The sequence below is a fragment of the Oncorhynchus kisutch genome, linkage group LG16, assembly GCF_002021735.2.
Source record: "Oncorhynchus kisutch isolate 150728-3 linkage group LG16, Okis_V2, whole genome shotgun sequence".
NCBI lineage: Eukaryota > Metazoa > Chordata > Actinopteri > Salmoniformes > Salmonidae > Oncorhynchus > Oncorhynchus kisutch.
Window position 1 is genome coordinate 36,725,782 of NC_034189.2, and position 21,294 is coordinate 36,747,075.

The following is a 21,294-nucleotide window of genomic DNA, read 5'->3' on the forward strand; positions in this document are numbered from 1 at the left end:
GTGGGGGCTGTGCTTTGGCAAAGTGGGTGGAGTTATATCCTTCCTGTTTGGCCCTGTCCGGGGGTGTCCTCGGATGGGTCCACAGTGTCTCCTGACCCCTCCTGTCTCAGCCTCCAGTATTTATGCTGCAGTAGTTTGTGTCGGGGGGCTGGGGTCAGTTTGTTATATCTGGAGTACTTCTCCTGTCCTATTCGGTGTCCTGTGTGAATCTAAGTGTGCGTTCTCTAATTCTCTCCTTCTCTCGGAGGAGGACCTGAGCCCTAGGACCATGCCCCAGGATTACCTGACATGATGACTCCTTGCTGTCCCCAGTCCACCTGGCCGTGCTGCTGCTCCAGTTTCAACTGTTCTGCCTTATTATTATACGACCATGCTGGTCATTTATGAACATTTGAACATCTTGGCCATGTTCTGTTATAATCTCCACCCGGCACAGCCAGAAGAGGACTGGCCACCCCACATAGCCTGGTTCCTCTCTAGGTTTCTTCCTAGGTTTTGGCCTTTCTAGGGAGTTTTTCCTAGCCGCCATGCTTCTACAGCTGCATTGCTTGCTGTTTGGGGTTTTAGGCTGGGTTTCTGTACAGCACTTTGAGATTTCAGCTGATGTAGGAAGGGCTATATAAATAAATTTGATTTGAAATTTGATTATTGTCTTATTTCACTGTAGAGCCCCCAGCCCTGCCCAATATGCCTTAGATAGTCCTTTTGTCACACCCGCCACACATGCAGTGACCTCATCTGGCTTAACTGGTGCCTCTAGAGTCAAAACCTCTCATCGTCACTCAATGTCTAGGTTTACCTCCACTGTACTCACATCCTACCATCCTGTACATTATGCCTTGAATCTATTCTGCCACGCCCAGAAATCTGCTCCTTTTACTCTCTGTTCCAACGCACTAGACGACCAGTTCTTATAGCCTTTAGCCATACTCTTTTCCTACTCCTCCTCTGTTCCTCTGTTGATATAGAGGTTAACCCAGGCCCTGCAGCCCCCAGCACCCCTCCCATTCCCCAGGCGCTCTCATTTGTTGACTTGTGTAACCGTAAAAGCCTTGGTTTCATGCATGTTAACATCAGAAGCCTCCTCCCTAAGTTTGTTTTATTCACTGCTTTAGCACACTCCGCCAACCCTGATGTCCTAGCTGTGTCTGAATCCTGGCTTAGGAAGGCCACCAAAAATCTTGACATTTCCATCCCCAACTACAACATTTTACGAACAAAATAGAACTGCCATAGGGGGCTGAGTTGCAATCTACTGCAGACATAGCTGGAATTCTGTCATACTATTCAGTAGAGGTCGACCGATTATGATTTTTCAACGCCGATACCGATTATAGGAGGACCAAAAACCCGATACCAATTAATAGGACAATTTGTATTTTTTTATTTGTAATAATGACAATTACAAAAATACTGAATGAACACTTATTTTAACTTAATATAATACATCAATAAAATCAATTTAGCCTCAAGTAAATAATGAAACATGTTCAATTTGGTTTAAATAATGCAAAAACAAAGTGTTGGAGAAGAAAGTAAAAGTGCATTATGTGCTATCTAAGAAAGCTAACGTTTCAGTTCCTTGCTCAGAACATGAGAACATATGAAAGCTGGTGGTTCCTTTTAACATGAGTCTTCAATATTCCCAGGTAAGAAGTTTTATGTTGTAGTTGTTATAGGAATTATAGGACGATTTCCCTCTATACCATTTGTATTTCATTAACCTTTGACTATTGGATGTTCTTATAGGCACTTTAGTATTGCCAGTGTAACAGTATAGCTTCCGTCCCTCTCCTCGCTCCTCCCTGGGCTCGAACCAGCAACACTATGACAACAGCCACCTTCGAAGCAGCGTTACCCATGCTGAGCAAGGGGAACAACTACTAGAAGGCTCAGAGCGAGTGGCGTTTGAAACGCTATTAGCACGCGTTAACTAGCTAGCCATTTCACTTCGGTTACACCAGCTTCATCTCGGGAGTTGATAGGCTTGAAGTCATAAACAGCGCAATGCATGACGCACACCGAAGAGCTGCTGGCAAAACGCACGAAAGTGCTGTTTGAATGAATGTTTATGCGCCTGCTTCTGCCTACCACCACTCAGTCAGATACTTAGATAATTGTATGCTTGTATGCTCAGTCAGATTATATGCAATGCAGGACATGCTAGATAATATCTAGTAATATCATCAACCATGTGTAGTTAACTAGTGATTATGATTGTTTTTTACAAGATAAGTTTAATGCTAGCTAGCAACTTACCTTGGCTTACTGCATTCGCGTAACAGGCAGTCTCCTTGTGGAGTGCAACGAGAGAGGCAGGTCGTTATTGCGATGGACCAGTTAACTTTAAATTTGCAAGATTGGATCCCCCGAGCTGACAAGGTGAAAATCTGTCGTTCTGCCCCTGAACGAGGCAGTTAACCCACCGTTCCTAGGCTGTCATTGAAAATAAGAATATGTTCTTAACTGACTTGCCTAGTTAAATAAAGGTATACAAAAAAAACAATAAGTAAAAAATCGGCAAATCGGTGCCCAAAAATACCGATTTCCGATTGTTATGAAAACTTGAAATCGGCCCTAATTAATCGTCCATTCCGATTAATCAGTCTATGTCTACTCTAGACGGTTCTGACTTAGAATATGTGGACAACTACAAATTCCCAGGTGTCTGGTTAGACTGTAAACTCTCCTTCCAGACTCACATTAAGCATCTCCAATCCAACATTTACTCTAGAATCGACATCTTATATTGCACCAAAGCCTCCTTCACTCATGCTGCCAAGCATACCCTCTTAAAACGGACTATCCTACCGATCCTTGACTTCGGCGATGTCATTTACAAAATAGCCTCCAACTGTCTACTCCGCAAACTGGATGTAGTCTATCACAGTGCCATCTGTTTTGTCACCAAATCCCCATATACTACCCACCACACCCAATCACTGAAGCTGGAGACTTATGTCTCCCTCTCTAACTTTAAGCATCAGCTGTCAGAACAGCTTACCCATCACTGTACCTGTACACAGCCAATCTGTAAATAGCACACCCAACTACCTCATCCCCATATTGTTATTTATCTTCTTGCTCTTTTGCACCCCAGTATCTCTGCTTGCACATCGTCATCTGCACATCTCTCACTCCAGTGTTAATGCTAAATTGTAATTATTTCACCTCTATGGCCTATTAATTGCCTTACCTCCCTAATCTTCTACATTTGCACACACTGTACATACATTTTTCTATTGTGTTATTGACTGTACATTTGTTTGTTTAACTCTGTTGTTTTTGTCACACTGCTTTGCTTTATCTTGGCCAGGTCACAGTTGTAAATGAGAACTTGTTCTCAACTGGCCTACCTGGTTAAATAAAGGTGAAATTAAAATAACCATAAGAGGGTATAATGACAAATTGACCTTAGATCAGCATCTAGAGACTAGAGTCATCTTCAACCCTCAATCTGTCATCAGCTTCTTTATTCTGTTTTGTTTCTAAGTTTCGTTGGTGGCTTAGCTAGCTTACCTCCCGTTGTCTTTGGAATGGCTTTTGATATGGCCTTTTTTCTCCTGTCCGCTCTGATGTTCCTTTGATGAATGTGTTTGCAAACACCTTACATGTAATGTGCAATACACACACACATTTTGAAGGTGTCGCATCAGTTCTCTCCAGAGTTTTCCTCCACGCTTTTCAAAGTCACAATGAGTCATTCCGAACACGGAACCCCTCTCCTCTCCGTCCTCGTTCCCCCGCGCTGCCTCCTCATCCCCTGACCCCTGACCCCTGACACAAATCGCTTCACTTCTTCTCTTTGTTTTATGTCTGTTCATTCTGAATTCCGTGAGCGCCGTCCAGACTAGGTTATCTCTCCGACGAAGGCTACCGGGACTGATTTGGGCCTCTTTATCACCGAGGCTTGAAAGCTTGTCTTTGACCAACAGGAGAGTGTGTGTGATCTGTTTGCAGTTTAAACTGCAATCGAACACAATCCCGATTCCCCACACTCTCGCCTTCGCTTGGGTTGGGACACATCACCTCATCACCTTTTTTATTTTATTTTTAGTGTGTGTGTGTGTTGGGGTCATAATTTCCCATCTTTGATGTTGGCAGGCTCGCTGGGAGTGCATGCTGCCATGACTTGACAGAATACTGTAATGCTCATAGGACGGGAAGCACTCTGTGTGTCTAGACTATGGGGGACATTTTCCTCTCACAAACACACGCGCTGTGAGCAAACATTTTAAATAGATGGGAGATCCGATACTGCAGCTCACCTGGAGCCAGGCAAGGGGAAATACCCCAATTCCTCATCACCTCCACGAAAATCATTTGTCAGACTGTGGATTTTCCTCACACCCCTACCAACTCAAAGTTGTAACCCTGAACATGTGGAGAACACCACTCAAACCCACAGTTGTGCCAATACTTCCTCCTAGAGATCTCCCTCCTGCAGGCTTTTGCTGCAACCCCAATCTAGCACACCTGATTCTCCTAATCAGTTGCTCACCGGGACCTTGATGACCGGTATCCAAACCAGTGTGTTACAACAGGATTCAACTAAAACCATGCACCTACATAGCTCTCCAGGGGGGAGGGCTTCTTTGGCCAACCCTGTCGTTGAAAAGTCCATCAGAGGCCAATTGGACAGCGCACACCCCAATGGCTACAAATAAGTTTTTATGTAAATGACTGAACCTCGACCCTCCCCCTTTACCCACCATCCCACCCCAATTTCCCAAAACAAGTTAATACAATACAGGCAGATTGTACCATGTACTTGCACTAGCTCTCTACTCCACTCAGTTTGGAAGTAACCTTACATGGCTGTAAGGGGAGGCATGACTAGGCCCCAAATGAGCCAGTCTTACCATCTGCTGCTAACGAGCTCTGGGAGTGTTTAGGGGACATTGAGGGGGGGGGGGGGGGGGGGGGGCACAGTGCTGCATGACTGTAGCAGTGAAGCGTCAAACAGACCAACACCACACGTAATGTAGGGCCAGACATAAGGGAGAGATCCGCAGAGTGAGATTTAGAGACTGACTGAGTACAGTTTGTTTGTTTTACGAAACACCAAGAGCACCATGAGCACAGTTTGAGTTAGTAGCGAGACACAGTGTGAGTTTTGTGAGACACAGTTTGAACAAAGTAACACAGTTTGAGACTTCAGTCCCCATGAAAGCCCCCACCCTCCTGCCACGGCTAAAACTGTTCCCTCAGTGCCAGTTTGTTTCCCGAGCGGAAATCAATGGAATCTCATTACGGAAAATTATGAGGAAGTGCAGATATTGGATGGATCTCGCCTGCCGCTGCATCATGCCAGCCGACCGCAGGCGGACACGTCCGCTGCCAGCGGGGGGAGGGGGGGGGGTGCCAGGCTGCGATTCCTCACTGAGAGATGCGGCTAATTAGCATCAGAGATGGATGGATGGCAGAGAGAACACAAGCAATTACTCTGTTCAAAAAGATAGGGTGCGAGAAAGAGAGGGGCTCAGAATATTATTTCTTTTTTCTCTCGTACCTCCGTTTTACCATGAAAGCATTCCTCGTATTTTATGTCAAGACATTCAGGCCCTCGTTTGAGGCTTATTGTACGCACGTGACTGTAAATTGCTTAGGGGAGTGAAGTGCTCCAGGAAACTCATTTCCTGTATATGCACAGTATTTTTGATGAATGCGACAGCTGGCTTTAACTACTTGATTGGTGTGTTTTTGCGGCACACTTAGTGGCACTCCAGACGCTTCGTTTTCTGGGGAAAACGAGCGAGAGAGGGTGATTTTCGAGCTTGAATATCAACTCGTCCTTTACTCAAAAGCCCGTGTTCTTAACTGTGTGGTTCTCCATTTGGCTGTAACGTTTGTCTTTTACTGTGAGGGAAAGTAGTCCGTCAGTCTTGTATGGCAGTCTGTAGTTTTAATTTCATACGACGTAAAGGTCGTCCATGGTGGGATGAGTGGGCTGCCACATGGCGCACTTAACTTTCTCAGTGCAGGAGGGAAACTCCAACCTCTCACAATGCTCCATGGGCTGCATGTGGCCTGGCCTCAGCTGCTTAGTGTGTCCGGAGAAAGGCTGTTCCTCCGTAAGCTACCCTGCCTGTAGAACACATTAACACTGCCTCTGCGATCCACAGCAACACACACACACACACACACACTTACACTTACACGACATCATCAGGCTCAAAACCAAAATGTGCGTGAGTTTAATAGGAAACAGAATTTAATATGATCTTCTCTGTTTTGTGTCCAAAAGATTTATACTCTACCTCGTTGCCATGGTGAGCAGTTATGCTTGGGATGGAGGTTGAGGGGTCAGACTCCAGGAAGTGTTATAACCACCACCACCCTAGAGGAGTCGAGGCCTTTCGGCACACACTCTTTTCTGGTCACTATTCATAGACTGACAGTAACCCGCTCGATAGCTACAACATGAACAAAATGATAAAGTACATAATTTTATATTCTTGTTTGATAGTCCACTAGTAGTCCACTGGCCGATGATCAAATTCACCCATCCAACTCTGTTACTAAAATGTTTGGAGTGAATTTCGGCTCTCTATGCTGACATTCTCTCGTTGTGTTTCTTTCTCTCCCTCTTTCCTTCTCTCTGTCTGTCGCTCTCTCTGTCTCCCTCTCTCTCCCTCTTTCTCTCCCCCGCTTTCTCTCCTGCTCTTTTGCTCTTCTCTTTCTTTGCTTCTCTCTCCCCTCCTATCCCCCTTTCACTCTCTCTCTCTTCCTCTCATCCTTTCTCTCCCTCTCTCCTCCATCTCTCCCTCTTCCCCAGAGGCACATATGACCAAACTTAACATGCAACCGAGCAGCTCTAACCTGAACCCTGGCCCCCGGCTTCCCGCTCTCCCTGGCTTCGTCCCAAATAGCACCTTATTCCCTATAGTACGTTACTTTTGACCTGGGCCCATAGTACCAGCTCGTAGGGCACTGTTCAAAAGTAGTGCACTATGTAAGGAATAGGGTGCCATTTGGAACATGGCCGACGAGACAAATGGCACACAGCGACGACAGCCATTACCCCGCACCTCTTTGCATAATGCCTTTAACCTTCACACAAAGATTGAGCGGCTCAATACTCAATACCCAAATGGCCTACCCCTCGGCATAATGTGGTTTATGCTCATGGTTTCTGTCTAGCTCGAGACATGGAGGGTTGGCGGGTAGCCTAGTGGTTAGAGCGTTGGGCCAGTAACCGGAATGTTGCTGGATGCAATCCCCGAGCTGACAAGGTAAAAATCTGTCGTTCTGCCCCTGAACAAGGCAGGTAACCCTCTGTTACCGCCACCTCTCTGATTCAGAGGGGTTGGGTAAAATGTGGAAGACACATTTCAGTTGAATGCATTCAGTTGTACAACTGACTAGGCATCCCCATTTCCCTTTCTACATTCATTTTCAGATGAGAGTTATGGGTATGGTGGTATGGTTAGGAAAGCCTTGTCGTAGCTTGTCGTAGCTAGTTACAGTTGCAGCCAAATACAGTATATTGGCACCCTTGCACTTTTGTTAAATAATTCCCCATTTCTTCTAAAATAAGTTGAAAAAAGGTTTGGTCTCCACACCTTATCGGATTTTCAACATTGCAGAACCAGTTACATTTTTGTTTACGATTTGAATTACAATTATTGGCACCCCAGAGCTACCAACAACCAAAAGAGCATTTAAAGAAAAGAACACTCTCCCGACAATCAAACATTAGAGGTTCAATAATATTGTGGAGTTGCATTACTGCCTCTGGTCCTGGAAGCCTTAAACGTGTGCAAGACATCAGGGAATCAGACAGTTATCAAGGTGTTTTGGAGTGCAATGTTCAACCCACTGTCCAAAAACTGTGTGTGTCTGTGTCTGTGTCTGTGTGTGTGTCTGTGTGTGTGTGTGTGTGTGTGTGCAGCCCTGTGGATAAATAGAAAATATATAATACCAGTCAAAAGATTGGACACACCTACTCATTCCATTCTTTATTTTACCTATATTCTACATTGCAGAATAATAGTGAAGACATCAAAACTATTAAATAACACCAATGGAATCATGTAGTAACCAAAAGTGTTAAACAAATCAAAGTATATTTTATATTTGAGATTCTTCAAAGTAGCCCCCTTTGCCTTGATGACAGGTTTGCAAACTCTTGAGTAGGTGTGTGCAAGCCTTTGACTGGTACTGTATAGCAAATCCAATTGTATTTCTCATATGCTTCGTAAAGAACAGGTGTAAACTAATTGTCACGTCCTGACCATAGAAAGCCTGTATTTTCTATGATAGAGTGGGTCAGGGCGTGACTAGGCATTTTAGTCTAGTTTATTATTTCTATGTGGGGTTCTAGGTTTATTTTCTATGTTGGGGTTTGTGTATGATTCCCAATTGGAGGCAGCTGGTAATCGTTGTCTCTAATTGGGGATCATACTTAAGTTGCATTTTTCCACCTGTGGGTTATGGGATATTGTTTAGTTGCCTGTTAGCACAGAATTGTCGTCACGGTTCGTTTATTCTTTATTGTTTTGTTTTTTCTAAGTTTCACTGTTTAATAAATGATGTGGAACTCAAAGTACGCTGCGCCTTGGTCCGTCTATACTAACGATCGTGACACTAACAGTGAAATGCTTACTTACGGGTCCATTTTCAACAATGCAGAGTTTAATTTTTTTAAATATATATATATATATATATATACTGCTCCAAAAAATAAAGGGAACACTTAAACAACACAATGTAACTCCAAGTCAATCACACTTCTGTGAAATCAAACTATCCACTTAGGAAGCAACACTGTTTGACAATAAATTCCACATGCTGTGGTGCAAATGGAATAGACAACAGGTGGAAATTATAGGCAATAAGCAAGACACCCCCAATAAAGTAGTGGTTCTGCAGGTGGTGACCACAGACCACTTATCAGTTCCTACGCTTCCTGGCTTATGTTTTGGTCACTTTTGAATTCTGGCGGTGCTTTCACTCTAGTGGTAGCATGAGACGGAGTCTACAACCCACACAAGTGGCTCAGGTAGTGCAGCTCATCCAGGATGGTACATCAATGCGAGCTGTGCCAAGAAAGATTGCTGTGTCTGTCAGCGTAGTGTCCAGAGCATGGAGGCACTACCAGGAGACAGGCCAGGACATCAGGAGACGTGGAGGAGGCCGTAGGAGGGCAACAACCCAGCAGCAGGACCGCTACCTCCGCCTTTGTGCAAGGAGGAGCACTGCCAGAGCCCTGCCAAATGACCTCCAGCAGGCCACAAATGTGCATGTGTCTGCTCAAACGGTCAGAAACAGACTCCATGAGGGTGGTATGAGGGCCCGACGTCCACAGGTGGGGGTTGTGCTTACAGCCCAACACCGTGCAGGACGTTTGGCATTTGCCAGAGAACACCAAGATTGGCAAATTCGCCACTGGCGCCCTGTGCTCTTCACAGATGAAAGCAGGTTCACACTGAGCACATGTGACAGACGTGACAGAGTCTGGAGACGGCGTGGAGAACGTTCTGCTGCCTGCAACATCCTCCAGCATGACCAGTTTGGCGGTGGGTCAGTCATGGTGTGGGGTGGCATTTCTTTGGGGGCCTCCATGTGTTTGCCAGAGGTAGCCTGACATCCATTAGGTACCGAGATGAGATCCTCAGACCCCTTGTGAGACCATATGCTGGTGCGGTTGGCCCTGGGTTCCTCCTAATGCAAGACAATGCTAGACCTCATGTGGCTGGAGTGTGTCAGCAGTTCCTGCAAGAGGAAGGCATTGATGCTATGGACTGGCCCGCCCGTTCCAAAGACCTGAATCCAATTGAGCACATCTGGGACATCATGTCTCGCTCCATCCACCAACGCCATGTTGCACCACAGACTGTCCAGGAGTTGGCGGATGCTTTAGTCCAGGTCTGGGAGGAGATCCCTCAGGAGACCATCCGCCACCTCATCAGGAGCATGCCCAGGCGTTGTAGGGAGGTCATACAGGCAAGTGGAGGCCACACACACTATTGAACCTCATTTTGACTTGTTTTAAGGACATTACATCAAAGTTGGATCTGCCTGTAGTGTGGTTTTCTACTTTAATTTTGAGTGTGACTCCAAATCCAGTGTTATTTTAGTGTTCCCTTTTTTTGAGCAGTGTATATTGTTTCTGTACACTATAAGAATTCATATATATATAATTATTCATATATATATAATTATATAATTATATATATAATTATTCATATATATATATATATATATATATATGCCTTCAATTTGAATTATATATATATATATATATATATATATATATATATATATATATATGAATACTTATAGTGTCACGGGAATAAATACACGGTGAATGTGTTGTGTGAGGAGTGGGATGTGGCGGTAAAAAGCTCTTTTCAGGGGATTGCATGTTTTTGTCGTTGGCCAAGCCCACCCTCTAACTACTACAAACCCTGACCTATAGTCGCACACAAACAAAACTAGGATCACAATGGAAAATATTTTAGATAACAATTCCTGGTCACACAGCAAACTATTTAGGCGCATATGCGAGTAAAATGGTCGCACTGTAAAGCCCTTCCCTACCACTAAGCCATTCTGAGACTTATTATGTGACGGTGGGGGTAGACAGGCATGTATTTGTAGTAACATTATTTGTCCTCTCTCACGTGACTGTAGGCTACAGCTACGTCTAACCATTATTAACCCTTACCCTTATAGCTAACGCTAATCCTAATATGAACCTTAACATTAAGCCGGCTTAGCTAGTGATGGTGGAGAGAGAGAGAGACAGACAGACAGATGTGTAGTAATAATATTAACCATTATGTGCCCCTCTCCTCCACAGATGGCCGTGAGAGGACCTGATACCCGCCCGGGACCCTGCTATGAGGACGAGGAGCGTCAGTACGCAGCCCACTCCAGGTAGGTTCATTTCAGGAAGTACATTTTAATTACAATTCAATAATCGTAAAGAAGGCATTTGTTATTTTCAGTGACTTCAGTGATTGCTGTTTATTTGAAAAGTTTTTGACATTTCTGAATTTGTATTTCAAATCACTTCCTCAATTTGAATTGAGCCCAACCTTGGCGTGTGTGTGCATGCACGTCTGTCTGTCTTCTTATCTGTTTTAGGCCACCATCAATACAATACAATACACACACACACACACACACACGGCAGCAGAGAGAGTAATCCTCTTTAGAGCTTATAATTAAATCTGGAGTGTTTGCCTTGGGAAAGCCTCCTCATCCCGGGAGTAGCCCTGATCAGCTCCTGGGAGACGAAGAATAGACGGGGGATGGATCCTTTCTCTGCGCCACAAAGGTCCACCTAGATTATGCATGAGCATGATGCGGTTCTGTGCAGCTCTGTTAGCGGAGCACGGCCCAATGCCAAAGTCGCAGGTTCGATTCCGACTGGGACCACCCATACGGAAATGTATGCATGCTCTACAGTCAGTCGCTTTGAATCAAGGGTCTGCTAAATGACACATTATATTATATAACACTTACTACGTTTCCCTCTCCATCTGACTCAACATCCTCATGTCAGATGGCACTTACACACGTGCACACATGTAGACTTAGTACCTGCTGTACACATACTCACTCACACACTCTTCCCCCCCCCCCCACACACACACACACACACACACTCTGCTGTGTTAAAGTCCCCCAGCGCTAACCAGGAGTGTGGTGGGCCTGGGAGACAACCAGAGCACACAGTGAAGTGGTGCGGAGAGAGCTGTCATTTCACGGGTTATTGCTCCGGCTGACATGAGGGGCACCAAGGAGAAGGGAGTGGAGCCACGCTGACTGAGATGCACTAAAACTGAACAGAGCATCCACTGAAAGGAGCAGTGTTCCTGACTAGGTCTGGACTGTGAGCTAAAGCCTAAGGCTTTCTGCATGTAGGCCCTTCCTGAGCTAATGCTAAGCTTATGCTAACACATGTCTCAGACGACGTAACTTATGGTTACTCACACTCGACCAGCGTCAGATCGCAGGCGGTTAAATGAACTGTCGAGAGAAATGTCCGCGCTGTCGCTTAGCCCTCTCTTCTGATTTTAGTTAGAGGTGTCAACCCCACAAGCCTTTGTTCAAGTCTCTGTGTGAGAGGACGGTTCACAGAGTGACAGAGCATTCAACCGCTGGTGGGGAGCAGCACGTCTTCAGCACCAGAACAAAGAGGGAGGAAAGTTCCGCGCGCGCTGCCTCCGAATGAGTCATTCCAAATCTTATATGTTTGCTCTCTTGTTTTAGATGTTCACTCGAGGATGAAACGAGCCCTGTACCCCAGAAACACTACATCTCCCCGAAGCGTCAATACCAAGACGGGGGACCTAAATTTATTCCAGGAATTTGACAAAACAAAGAGCGAGAGATTGGGGGGGAGGGGGGTAAAATTTCTGGGTTTTGGAGGGGAAATAATACAGAAAGAGGGAGAGCGATATGGAGAGAGGAATCGAGAGGGAAGTGAAATAAATGTGTTTTTCAAACCAAGCTGAACTTTGTGCGAGATCCCCCCCCCCGGGCCCAGCTCATTGAGAGTCATTTCCTCACAAATGAGTGTGTCTCTGCTGTGCGACTGTGTTCCATTAGCATACATTTGGCCTGTCTTTTGTGAGGAAGGAGCCTGCACTTGCTGGGGATGCGGCTGGGGCTGCACGTCTGGAAAGTCCAGTGCCTTAGGGGGGAATGGTGGTACCCCTCTATTCTCCCCATCCCAACCCCGGCTCCTGTAGTGGGGATCAGCTTTTCCCTAGACTGGGGTGTTAGTGCTCGGGGGGAGGCAGAGGAAGGGAGGGAGGGGTAAAACACACACTCATTCTACCCCATATGGAGCACATTAAGGTCATTACTGTTCTGAAGCACTGGGTCATGGGCTCCACGGCTCAGCCCCAGGTTATCCAGTCTGAACGGCCCATGACCCCATAGGTGATTGGATTAGGCCGCTAAGCCGAGGTTGTGTGCGTGAACAGTTGTCGCTGGGCTGATAATTGCGTGATTAATGTGCAGCCGGTGGCCAGTGCTTCAGATGGAGGACTGATATTACCCTCATCAATTGGGGTCTGCAAAAGAGGTGTGTGTGTGTGTGTGTGTGTGTGGTCTGAATGGCACATTTAACTCCAGAGCTACTGTAGTCATGTAAATGTCTTCACAAAGTGCAAGGCTATGCTACTCTTGAACACATGAGGACCAGTCTGACCACACATACACATACACATGTTTAACCTTCCCTGGTCTCAGCTCAGTGGTTTTGTTCCACGGCACCTATCTCCAACCCACTGATCTGTGGTCTCTTCTCTCCTGCTAATGATCCGTGATTGGAGCTGTGTGTGTTGGTGTGCGTTTTCTCCCTTGTGAGCATGGCTTCGCTCTCCGACAGATGGCCACGTCAGCACGGTATTTTGCTTAAACATGTGCATGCTGGGTAAATGTTTGATCAGCACATGAGCGTTGGTCTCTCACTAATCTCATCCCTTACTTTTCATTTAAATTCAGATCATTTCAATTCATTTACCTTTTTATTGGTATGCTAAGTCCTTTTAGGTTTCTCAGACCCAAACGAAGACTTTTCCGTACCGGCTTCCTCATTCATGACGCTCCTTGCTGTATGTATCAAGCGTCTCAGAGTAGGAGTGCCTTATGATCACAATGGAAGAAATGACATGGGTGAACTGATTCTAGATCAGCACTCCTACTGTGGGAAACATTGAATACGAGTCCTGGTTTGTTCTTCAAATCTCTGCGGAACCTGTTACGAAGTGATTGGACCTTTTTTTGATTGGCGTCGCCACTTCATTGCTCCTTTTTGTGGCAGTGTGTTGCCGTTTCGGTCCGGAGTAAATACAGGCACGCTTTTCCCCCGCTAACTCTGTTTTCGATGAAACGGAAATGGAACTTTTCCCCCGCTAACTCTGTTTTCGATGAAACGGAAATGGAACTTTTCCCCCGCTAACTCTGTTTTCGATGAAACGGAAATGGAACTTTTCCCCCGCTAACTCTGTTTTCGATGAAACGGAAATGGAACTTTTCCCCCGCTAACTCTGTTTTCGATGAAACGGAAATGGAACTTTTCCCCCGCTAACTCTGTTTTCGATGAAACGGGCCCGTAATGAAATCAGTATTTTGGAAATGAAACTGGTTTAGCCGTTAGGCTTCCATAAATGGGCTCTGGCTGCCTGGAGAGGTCACTCTCTTTCTGTCTCTCCCTCTCCGACAGACACCGAGGCAGGCACAAGCATTTATGGAAAATTAAATCATTGATTTATAAATAAAACAAAGGATAAACACACACTTAGAGAGAGACTGAGTGAGTGAGGTCTTTGACCGCTGACCAGTGAAGTCACAAAACAGACGGAAAGATCTAGTCAAGGCTGACACTATTTTAGATCTGAACCAGCTGAAGTACCAGTAGTTAAATGTGGAATGTTTATTTTAGCCACTTAGTCATTGGCCACCAGGATATCTGATAGAATTGTTGGTGCTATTCAGTCTCATTTTAGTGCGTGTTACTCCTGTGTAAAGGTCTCAGTGGGATACAGTGCTGCAAAGTGTAATTCATACTGTACTCACTATAGAGTAGACAGAGTGATGGAGAACACAGAGACATTTTGTGTGTGGGTGTGTGCATGCATGTCTGTGTGAAAGCCCTCTCCCCAATGTTTATCTAGGTTGGTTTCATTAACACAAATAACCTCTCTCCATTACAGCCTAATGGTTTTCCTTTAAAGGGATACTTTGGGATTTTGACAATGAGGCCCGTTATCTACTTCTCCAGAGTCAGATGAACTCGTGGATACCATTTATATGTCTCTGCGGCCAGTATGAATGAAGTTAGAGGTAGTTTTGCGACTAGCGCAATGAATGGAAATCTATGGGTGTCTAGTTCTGGGGAAGTAGATTAAAGACTGCATTGCCAAAATCCTGAAAGTATCCCTTTAATGTGGAATCAGCCTTGTCTGGCCTGTTTTTAGCACTCTGCCTGCCGTGTGTGTGTGTGTGTGTGTCCCTCTGTCTGTCCGTTATTTTGGAAAGTCCATAGCACAAACTCAAAACTTGCACGTATACACACACACACACACACGTATGCAGATTGTCAGTAAGTGCTATGGACCCTCCAGAAAATGGGTTAGATCCCCTCCAAGCGGTGGCCTCCATGGCTGCTATCTACCAGCTGTGTTCCCTCACACCAATGGAGTTTATTGAGGGTCAGGTAAGAACCACAGGGCCTAATGTTCCTTCCGTTTCCTTGGGCAGGTGCAAATAGTCCCCCCTCACTCACCAGGGCCAAATTCCTCCTTGTCGTAAGGTGGAAACTATGCCCAAATGTCATTGCGCACACACAAACGCACAGCTCATAGACGCATACACATAACACACACAATACGCCACATAGAGACACACAGACCACATAAACACACACCACATGCACCATCTCCCCGTTTTCAGGCTACATCTCAAGGGCTGTTTGCATGGTGTAGCTTGTCCCAAAATGTAAGTAGCACCCTATACCCTACATGGTGCACTACTTTTGGCCTTATGGTCCCTGATCAAAAGTAGTGCGCAATATAGCGAATAGGGTGCTATTTGGGATGCAGCCATAGTGTTGACAGTTGAGAGGTGTGAGTCTGATTTATTACATGACATGTTATTAGTAGCGTTCACTTGGCCCATGTGGATAGGATCACACTTCCCTCTGTCAGGTTGTATTACATGACCAAAAGTATGTGGACACCTGCTCATCGAACGTCTCATTCCAAAATCAGAGTTTGTCTGCCCTTTGCTGCTATAATAGCCTCCACTCTTCTGGGAAGGCTTTCCACTAGATGTTGAAACATGATGTTGGGCGATTAGGCCTGGCTCCCAGTCGGCGTTCCTATTCATTCCAAAGGTCTTTGACGGGGTTGAGGTCAGTGCTCTGTGCAGGCCAGTCAAGTTCTTCCACACTGATCTCGACAAACCATTTTTGTATGGCCCTTGCTTTGTGCACTGTTGCCACAAAGCACAGAATCGTCTAGAATGTCATTGTATGCTGTAGCGTTAAGATCTCCCTTCACTGGAACTAAGGGGCCTAGACCGAACCATGGAAAAACAGCTTCAGACCATTATTCCTCCTCCACCAAACTTTACAGTTGCATTCAGGCAGGTAGTGTTCTCCTGGCATCGGACTGCCAGATGGTGAAGCATGATTCATCTCCAGAGAATGCGTTTCTACTGCTCCAGAGTCAAATGGCAGTGAGCTTTACACCACTCCAGCCGACGCTTGGCGTTGCGCATGGTGATCTTAGGCTTGTGTGTGGCTGCTCGGTCATGGAAACCATGAGCTCTTCAGTAAGGACATTCTATTGCCAGTGTTTGTCTATGGAGATTGCATGGCTGTGTGCTGAATTTTATACACCTGTCAGCAACGGGTGTGGCTGAAATAGCTGAATTCACTCATTTGAAGTGGTGTCCACATACTTTTGTGTATATAGTGTGTATTACACCCCTTACACATACTCGCATACACTCACAAACATGCACACACACACGTACATATACATACACACACACATCCATTATACTGACATGCATTTAGATACACCCATTTAGTAACTGAAAGGTTGCAAGTTCAAATCCCCGAGCTGACAAGGTACAAATCTGTCGTTCTGACCCTGAACAGGCAGTTAACCCAGTGTTCCTAGGCTGTCATTGAAAATAAGAATTTGTTCTTAACTGACTTGCCTAGTTAAATAAAGGTTTAAAAAAAATCAACAATTAATGCATGGAGTTTGAAAGCCCTCTTTGCACCCTTCTCTCTGTCTCTAGCTCTCCTAGAGTTAGTGAGAGTAGAGGTCTCACTGTCCACTCACAGGCGTGCTCAGTGTGACAGCTCTGCACCTGTTGACTGTGCGCCATAACATGTTGTGTATGTTCTTCCCTTGGGAGATCTCTGTGGTGTGTGGGGCAGTGGGCTAGGCATGCCAGATATCAACAGCATGTGGTTTATGTAGACTTGACCACCCAAACACGGACAGGTGGTCCCTTATCATTCAGCACCGGGGGCCCTATGATCTCACTAAGGGCCCAGAGAAGCGATAAGCAGGGAGAGAAAGGGAGCCGAGAGATGGAGAGTGAGAAAGAAGTGGAGAGAGAAATGAAAGCCAGATGTTTCATCACTAGTGATTAGCAGCTGGCCAGCGGGGGTTTTGAGGGAGGGGAGAGCACCTGAGTCTTCACCCCAGCTCAAGGCCTCCAAACAGGCTTTCACCTCCACATCCTTCTCCATTTTCCCACTAGCCTAAACATCTTTCCACCAGCTTACACAGGCCAAATATGCCCCCGAAATGACCCTTTCACAGCATCACATCTATTAATCTATCCCTTTATCCGTCTCTCCATCCAGAGATTGAGGGATGGCTGAATTGATGAATAGATCAACATTTATTGTCCTCAGAGGATGTAGAGCTGGCGGGTGGGATGTGGTCATGTGTGTAATGCTTATTTGTGTGTGTGTGTGTGTGTGTGTGTGTGTGTGTGTGTGTGTGTGTGTGTGTGTGTGTGTGTAAAGCAAAGCATGTTTGTATCACAAACACATGTATGAAAATGTGCAGGGAATTTACCAGTGCAGTTTCCCCTCTATCTGACCTGGGAGAAGGCCTAGTTTTGGGATTTGGTTCTGGTTGTTGGCTGTGTGTGTAACTTAGCCCAGGCAGGGCAGAGCGTGAGCAGTGAAAAATGTGGCTGTGAAAGGTGATCCACCCTGCCTCTGTGAGTCGCCCTGCGTGTCTCCTTACCCCAGGAGCTTAGTCCCCTAATCACCCCACAGTCACTGGTAGGGAATCAGAGACACCCAGCTGCCTGCAGCCTCCTTACTGCGCTACACCCCCCGGGTCACACACACACTCAATCAGATATGTGCATTTACACACAAGCTTATGCACACACACAAGTTGACTGGGAGGGAAAAAAATTGAAAATAAATGTCTACACTCTCTAATATGATTCTGTCCTCTGTGTGTGCGTGCATGTGTGTGTCGCAGGAGAGCGGATCCGAATGACTACCCCACCCAGTCTAGGACAGCACCCGGTTACCCCGGCCGAGGCAACTACTACCCCCCTAAAGAGGCCCAGCCCGCCCCTCCAGCCAGCCTCCTGGGCCACTACAGGTGGACCCCAGGTACTACCCATCCTCACCCCACCGGGCTGACCAGCACCAGGATGTGCCCCCCTCACCAGGCACCCGTGCCCCCCGCTACGAGACAGTGGGCAGGGACGGTTACCATGACGCCAGCCCGGAGCACTATGGCGGCGGCTACAGGGACGGCAGGCAGCCAGACCCAGGCCAGAAGAACAGCATGATCGGAGCGGTGTAGGTGGCATAGCTAGATGGACTCAGACTGGGATTGCAGAATTCTGGTAACATTCCCCAGTTGGAAGATTCCCGGGTTTCTGCCATATTTCTTCTTGATTCCTGGAATCTTCCAACCAGGATTTTTGGAAAACCTTGGAATTTTGGAAAGATTACTGATTACTCCAACCCTAAATCAGACCCACTCATTGCTTCTCTACAGCCCCCTGTTTGAAAACATCCTCGCCCCCCTACCTCCTTTGGTGTCTGCAAATCTGAAGGAATCTGATTGGTGTAAATAATACGGCTCCAACTAGACGTCCAATGGGCGTGAGCCATACTGTTTACACCTATCCAGGTCTTTGAGATCTACAAACATCAAAGCAGTAGGGGAAGGTCTGCGTCCCAAATGCCACTTTATTCCCTTTCTAGTGCACTTCTTTTGACCAGGTCAAAAGTAGTGCACTATGTAGGGAATAGGGTGCCATTTGGAAGGGGTGGTTTATGGACCAGGCCATCATCAGAACACTCCTCTCAGCTGCTGACATGTTTTAGAAGCAGTAAAGGTCTATATGTGTACTGTATGTACAGTATGTATAGAGACATGTTTAGAAATGTGTGTTTCTTTATGCATGTGTGGGGATGTAAATGATGTATTTTTGATTCACAGGCGTCCAGAATGACTGGAGTTAGACATAATGTACAGATTGGAAAGAGACTTTTAATTGAATACCAGCCAAACTCTTGCAGGATTGCTGGCTTGCACAAACGTTTTGCACAAGCTTAAAAACAGGCCCCTCCCCTTCTGGAACAACAGTGAGAGGCCAGGGATGGTGAAGTTAGTGTTTCGACTCAAAAGGTACCCTATTCCCGAGATGACGGAAGACAACTGGACAAGAAGTTGACACTGGACAGGAAGTTGATCCTAAGAAACAAGGTCAGAGGAACAGGAAATGAAGTCCACATCAAAGCATTTTTGCCCGCCTGCCGTGTCCCTTCCATCCGCCTTTTTAGATGTGGGTGTCTTTTGAAAGTGTTTTGTTTTGGTTGTGGCCTTTGCTAAAAATGAGAAAAAAAACTTCCATTAACAGTTTTTTGCCTATAACAAATTTCTGCTGCCCATAATGTGTGTTGTGTTTATGATTTAAACGGCTGTGTCAAATTTAGGTTATGTTATCATAAAGACACTTGAACAAATTAAAATGTATGCTCTGTGTTGACTAACTATATTTATTCATCACATGGCCTGTGTCCCGAATGGCAACCTATTCCCTATATACTGCACTTTTGAGCAGGACCCTAATGGGCTGTGTCCATAGCCTTATGAACCCTGGTCAGAAGTAGGTCACCACATAGGGAACACGGTGCCATTTGGGGCACAGCCACAGTCTCCCAGCGATGAAGACCTAAGAGAGACACTTAAACATGTTACTCATATGCACCGGGATTATTATCCTTTCTCGCCATTAATCTCATTTCAAGGCAGTTAACCCACTGTTCCTAGGCCGTCATTGAAAATAAGAATTTGTTCTTAACTAATAAAATAAATTAAATAAATGTCCCTTGTGTGATGGTAAAGAATCACAACGCTGACCATATCATGTCATATTGTACGTTGATGACGATACATTTTAACCTTTGTTTGTAAAATGCATGTTTTTATATTATGCTGTGCATGAAATAGACATTGTAAATGATCGTATACAATATGCCAAGATGAATTAATTTATTGTTCACCAATTTAGCTGTCTCATTTTACAGGATGATGAAATTGCAAAGTTATGCAAATTGTCCTGATTATGAGTCACCAACATGATGACTCATCTCGCCCCAAATGATTCATTAAGATTTTCAACCCAGTTTAGCTTTCCCATTTGAGATAAATTAGCCCTCTACGATAACAGAGAGGCCCAGGCTGCTTCCCAAATGGCACCCTATTCCCTACATAGTGCCATACTTTTGACCAGGGCCCATTGGACCAGCTCATAGGGCTCTAGTCAAAGTATTGCACTATTTAGGGAATAGGGTGCAATTTGGGACGTAGACCCAGTCTTACTGCTGATAAAGACTGAATCACCCTCAACAATTAAGACTGAGGAGATCTCTGTGCTGAAGTGATTACCTCCCAATTTGCTCCCACGGAAAAGTAAGATCTGGCTGATTGGTGGAATTAGAGGTTGAAATTAGGATAATTAGAATCTGTTGAGAGCTCATTTTATCAGTTAGTGTTTAATTACCGCTGAGGCCAGTCAGTGTGTTTCAGATTTCATCCCAAATGGCACCCTATTTCCCACATAGTGCATTGCTTTTGACCAGGGCCAGTAGGGCATATTGGGGCCGATTCTAACCCGAGTTTAAGCGTGCGTAAATGGAACGTAATTCCCTTTAATACACTCTCTATGCGCATTCTGACCTTGAACTTAAGCATGAGAATAGCATGCTGTTCACACGCTATTCATTTTGGGTGGAGATCTAAGAAATAAAGGTGTGTTTGAGGTGTGTCTACAGATGTATTCTGACCTTGACGCACGAGGAAACCATGAATAACATATGTATTGTGGCCCATCAGTGAAGTAGGCTATAAATAGCTATGCAGTCATTCAAAAATTGTATTGTGTGCCCTCATAATGTGTGTATGCAATTTGGATTACCAAACTATAGGTTTATGTAGGGCTGAATCTGCCGAGTTGCTGTATGCGCTTTAAAATGTTTAAATTATATACGCTTTTAACCATTTTATTTTACAATTTGTATCATGTTAAATATTAGCCACTATCAGGAGCCACCGTCAGTAATACCCACAGACATTTATACACTGAATAAAAATATAAACGCAACATGTAAAGTGTTGGTCCAATGTTTTATGAGCTGAAATAAAATATTCCATTCTCACAAATTCGCTCAAATTTTGTGCACACATTTTTTTCGGCCCTGTTAGTTAGCAATTGTCCTTTGCCAAGATAACCCATCCACTTGACAGGGGTGGTATATCAAGA

The 21,294-nt window shown here is 45.3% G+C and overlaps 1 pseudogene; it reads left to right on the forward strand.

Moving 5' to 3' along the window:
* Positions 1 to 20,951, forward strand: part of LOC116353981 (partitioning defective 3 homolog B-like) — a 133,622-nt pseudogene extending 112,671 nt beyond the window's left edge.
* Positions 20,952 to 21,294: the final 343 nt, after the last annotated feature.